We start from the raw sequence: 6,000 nt of genomic DNA, 5'->3' as shown, positions 1-6,000 counted from the left end.
CTCTCAGACTCACCAATACATGGTGCTGTCAGATTTCTTAATTTTAGCCATACTAGTTGTTATTATTATTGAATTTTGAGACCTCTTTATGATTCTGGTTACAAGTTCTTTATCAGGTAAGTATTTTACAAATAATTTCTTCCATTCTGTGGCTTATTTTTTTAATTTTCTTAATAGTGTCTTTCAAGAATAGTTTCAAAGTATAATGAAGTCCAATAAATCCAAAAATTTTTTATTTTTCAATTACAGTTGGCATCCAATATTATATTACTTTCAGGTATACAGTACAGTGGTTAGACATTTATATAACTTACAAAATGATCCCCCCATATGTCTAGTACCCACCTGGCACCATACATATGTATGACAATATTACTGACAATATTCCCTATGCTTTACTTTATAGGTCCATGATTATTTTGTAACTGCCAATTTGTATTTCTTAATTCCTTCACCTTTTTCACCCAGCCTCTTAACCCCACTCCCATCTGGCAATGATCAGTTTGTTCTCTGTATCTATAAGTTTGTTTCTGTTTTGATTGATTGATCGATTATTTATTTATTTATTTATTTATTAGATTTCACATGTAAGTAAATAATATGGTATTTGTTTTTCCTTGTTTGACTTATTTCAGTTAGCATAACAACCTCTAGATCTATCTGTACTGTTGCAATGGTAAGATTTATTCTTTTTTATGGCTGAGTAATATTCCACTGCATATATGTACCATATCTTCTTTATCCAATTGTCGATCATAGGATACTTCGGTTGCTTCCATATCTTGGTTATTGTACATGAAATGTTCTTCTTTATCTCTTAGTATAGCTTATGTTTTAAAGTCTATTATATCTGATGTAAATATTGCTAACCCAGCTATTTTTTTTCATTTCCATTTACCCTGACAACTTCATCAAGCGGGTCTCTTGTAGGCATCACATGTAAGGGTCTTGTTTTCTTTTCCATTCAGCCAATCTATGTCTTTTGATTGAAGCATTTAATTCATTCACATATAAAGTAAATATTGAAAGTTATTACCATTTTATTATTTATATATTTTTAATCTTTCTTCCCTTTCTTCTTCTTAAAGAAGTCCCTTTAATATTTCTTGTAATTCTGATTTGGTTATGATTGACTCTTTCAGCTTTTTCTTGTCTGGGAAGCTCCTTATCTGTCCACCTAAATCAGGCATCACTAACTCTTGGGCCACGAACCAGTAACAATCCATGGCCTGTTAGGAACCAGGCTGCAAAGCAGGATGTAGCTGGTGGGGCAAGCAAGCGAAGCTTCATCTGTATTTGCAACTGCTCCCCAGCACTAGCATCACCACCTCAGCTCTACCCTCAGATCATCAGGCATTAGCTTCTCATAGGAACACTGGTTCCTGATGCCAAAAAAGTTGGGGACTGTTGCTCTAAGTGATAGCTTTGCTGGGTAGAGTAATCTTGGTTGAGGATCCTTGCTTTTCATCACTTTAAATATTTCATGCCAGTCCCTTCTGGCCTGAAAGGTTTCTGTTGAGAAATCAACTGACAGTCTTATGGGAGCTCCCTTGTATGTAACTAACTGCTTTTCTCTTGCTACTTTAACAATTCTCTCTTTGTCTTTAACCTTTGGCATTCTAATTATGATGTGTCTTGCTGTGGGCCTCTTTGGGTTCATCTTGTTTGGGATTCTCTGTGGTTCCTAGACTTTTATGTCTATTTATTTCTCCAGGTTAGGGAAGTTTCCCATCATTACTTCTTCAAGCAGGTTTTCAATCCCTGCTCTCTCTCTTTTCCTTCCAGAACCCTTATGATTCGAATGTTTTTACACTCGATGTTGTCTCAGAGGTTCCTTAAACTATTCTCGTTTTTTAAAATTCTTTTTTCTTTTTGCTATTCCAATTAGCCATTTTCTTCTACTTTGTCTTCAAAATCACTGATTCTGTTCTCCGCTTCATCTAATCTACTGTTTATTCCATCTAATGTATTCTTCATTTCAGTTATTGTAGTCTTCATTCTTGACTGGTTCTTTTTTATGGTTCCTATCTCTTTGTGTAAATTCTCACCGATTTCATCTATTCTCCTAAATTCATTGAACATTCCTTTTAAAAAAAATTTACCTAGTACAAATAATTTAATTTTTATTTTAAGTTTATTGGGGTAACATTGGTTAATACAATTATATAATTTTCAGGTGTACAGTATAATTTGACATCTATATATTCTATTGTGTGATTACCACCCAGAGTCCAGTTTCTTTCAGCTACCATATATTTGATCCCCTTAACTCACTTCACCCTCCCCTAACCCCCTTATATTTGACCCCCTTTACCCTGTCTCCCCCATCTCCTACCCTCTGATAACCACTAGTCTATTGTCCATGTCCCTGAGTCTCTGTTTGTTTGTCCTGTTCATTTGTTGCTTTTAGGTTTATATCCCACATATGTGATATCATGTGATTTTCAACTTTTTCAGTCTGGTTTATTTTGCTTAGCATGATTATCTCGAAGTCCATCCAGGTTGTCACAAATGGCGTATTTTATCTCTTCTTATGGCTGAGTATATTCCATTGTATATATGTACCAGAGCTTCTTTAGCCAGTCATCTATCGTAGGACACTTCGGTTGCTTCCATGTCCTGCTCACTATGAATAGTGTTGCTATGGACATAGGTGTGTAAATATCTTTTCGGATCTGGGTTTTCAAGTCTTTGGGGCAAATACCCAGTAGAGGGATTGCTGGATCATATGGTAGATCAATTCTTAGTTTTTTGAGGAACCTCCATACTGCTTTCCATAGTGGCCGTACCAATTTGCAGACCCACCAGCAATGTAGGATGGTTCCTTTTGCTCCGCATTCTCTCCAACATTTGTTATTACCTGTTCTGTTGATTATAGCTGTTCTAAAGGTGTGAGATGGTATCTCATTGTAGTTTTGATTTGCATTTCCCTAGTAGCTAGCAATGTTAAGCATATTTTCATATATTTGTTGGCCATCTGTATGTTCTCTGGAGAGAAGTGGCTGTTCAGGTCCTCTGCCCATTTTTTGATTGGATTGTTTGTGTTTTTGTTGTTATTGAGTCATATGAGTTCTTTGTATATTTTAGATATTATGCCCTTAGTGGAGGTGTTGCTTGCAAATATATTTTCCCATTCAGATGGTTGTCTCTTTACCTTGTTGATGATTTCTTTTGCTGAGCAGAAGCTTTTTAGTTTGATGTAGTCCCATTCACTTATTTCTGCTCTTACTTCGTTTGCCTTTGAGGTCAAATTTATAAAATCCTCTTTAAGCCCAAGGTCCTTGAGTTAGTCCTAAGTTTTCTTCTATGCATTTTATTGTTTCAGGTCTTATATTCAGGTCCTTAATCCATTTTGAGTTAATTTTGGTGTGCGGTGATAGAAAAAAGTCTAGTTTCATTCTTTTGTAGATGTCTTTCCAATTTTCCCAGCGCCATTTATTGAAGAGGCTTTATTTTTTCCACTGCATGTTTTTGTTTTTTTGTTGTTGTTGAAAATTATTTGCCCATATAAATATGGGTTTACTTCTGGACTCTTGATTCCATTCCACTGGTTTGTGGGTCTGTTTTGCTGCCAACGCCATGCCGTTTTGATTACTCTTGCTTTGTAATATAATTTGAACTTGGGCAGAGTGATACCTCCAGCCTCGTTCTTTTTTCTCAGCATGGCTTAGGCAGTTCGAGGTCTTTTGTTATTCCATACAACTCGGATGATTTTTTTGAACATTCTTATAACCAGTGTTTTGAACTCTGCAGTGGGTGGATTGCTTGCCTCTGTTTTGTTTAGTCCTTTTTCTAGAGTTTTGTCCTGTTTTTTCACTTGGGACATGTTTCTTTGTTTCCTCATTGTGGCTGCCTCTTTATGTATTTTTCTATAAATGAGATAGATCTGTTACATCCCCCAGTGTTGGCAGGGTGGCCTTATGCAGTAGGTGTCCTGTGGGGTCCATTGGCGCAGACTCCCTGGTCACCTGATCTGAGTACTCCAGGAGTATCTTTTGTGTGGGTTGTGTGTCTCCCCCTGTTATAGTTGAACCATGATTGTTGTTGGCATATCCGTGGGTGGGGTTGATCCTCAGGCTGACTGGCTATGAGGACTGGCCATGACTATCACTGATGAACTGTCATGTGGGGGGCTGACTCTACTGACTGGGATTCACTTTAGTGAGGCTCTGGTGCTTGCTGAGTCTACCCTTTGGGTGTCATTTGCGGAGCTATTTAGGTGGTACTCTGGTGTGGTCTGAAGCTGGCCACTGGGTATGTTGGTTCTGAGGCCTCTTAGGAGGGTACAGGCCAGATCAGCCACTGCCTGTGCCAAGCCCAGAGACCCCTGGTAGGAGCTACAAAATGATCTGCGAGTTTGTGGCTGCCTGGAGTTTGTGCTGGACTTGAAGGCACCTGGGAGAGGCTATGCTGTGAACTGAGGCTGATTGCCACTAGTGCCAGGAGCTGCTTAGCCAGAGGTATAAGCATGCCAATTCCAACTACTGCTTATTTGAGATTGTGGACCTCTGAGAGATTTTAAGAAAGTCTGTAGCATGGGCTGAGACTGGTACCTTGTGAGGAACAGCCACTAAAAGAGTTTTGGGATGGTTTGTGGTTTGGGTGGGGTGGGTTCTCAGGGAATTGCCAGGGTGGAGCAAATTTGATGGAGACTAACATTTGGTGCCAGCCTGAACCTTCAGGTTGGGTGGGCAGAGGGCTCAGCAAAGGAAAATTGGCACCTGCCAGCACTTCTGTCAAGGAGATAGCTGCCCCTCTATCCCTTGCCTGAAGCCAGACAATTCAGTTCCTCCTTGTATGTCCCTGACCCTTTCAAGATGAGTGAATCCATCTGTGCTTGGGACCTTTAAGAGGAAGACCTGGGACTTCAGTAGCCTCCCATCTCACCCAGTTATAATCACTACTAATTTTAACAGCCAGGTGTTGTGGGGACTCCTCTTCCCGGCACTGGTGCTCAGTAGGGCTGGGATCCCTTGCCTCTTAGAGTGGACCACTGCAGCCAACATATCCATCCTGATTCTTAACCTGTCATATATGGGACCAGCCTGTTTCTTGTCTCCGCCCATCCTACCTTTTTTGACGTGGCTTTTTTTTTATATCTTTAGTTATAGGAGTTATAGTCAGCTAGTCTTTAGGTGGTTCTCAGGGATTGTTGTTCTATAATTTAGTTGTAATTTTGATGTGGTCACGAGAGGAGGCAAGCACAGCACACCTACTCCACCATCTTGACTGGAAGTCTGCTAACCAAATAATTTTTAATGGTTTGTGTTATTTGTAACCTATTGAGAAAAATTTTGCTTTATCAAAATTCACAAAGATTTTTCCTCCTATTTTCTTCTAAAAGTTTGGAATTTTAGGTTTTACACTAAGGTCTACAATTGATTTCAGGTTAATTTTTATATAAGAGTTAAGCTTCTTTTTGTACATAGATGTTCATTGATTTCAATCACTTGTTGAAAAGATTTTTTTCTACATTGAATTACTTTGACAACTTCATCAAAAGTCAATGAAGGTTTGTGACTTTATTTCTGGACTCTATTCTTACAAACATTATGTTAAATGAAAGAAACTGGACACAAAAGTACACGTAACATATGAATATATATCTATTTTTTTAAAAAAACAAAACTAATATCAAGTATTTAAAAATGCATACTTATTGTTAAAATAATAAATAAAAGTTAGAAAGTGTTTATTATAAAAGCTTGTAGCTGGTATTTACAGGTGAAGGAGCAGATTGTGGTTAAGTAGAGGAAATGTATGTGTAGGAGAGCCCTCTGGGGAGCTAGAAATATTCAATTTATTGACCTGAGTAGTGGTAGTATGGATGCTTGCTGAACATTTATGTTTTAAATGCTCATCTATATTTAAGAGTTGCACAAAAGAGTAAGGGAAAAAGAAAAGTAATGGAAAGGAAGGGAAGAAAAGAAAGATAGTAAAGAAAGAAGGAAGGGAGAAAAGGAGAAATGAAAGAAGAGGGTTTTTTTTTTAATAAAACAG

This window comes from Pteropus alecto, unplaced genomic scaffold (genome assembly GCF_000325575.1).
Source record: "Pteropus alecto unplaced genomic scaffold, ASM32557v1 scaffold287, whole genome shotgun sequence".
In the NCBI taxonomy this organism is placed as follows: domain Eukaryota; kingdom Metazoa; phylum Chordata; class Mammalia; order Chiroptera; family Pteropodidae; genus Pteropus; species Pteropus alecto.
The sequence above is the reverse complement of the archived record's forward strand: the minus strand, read 5'-3'. Positions refer to the sequence as shown.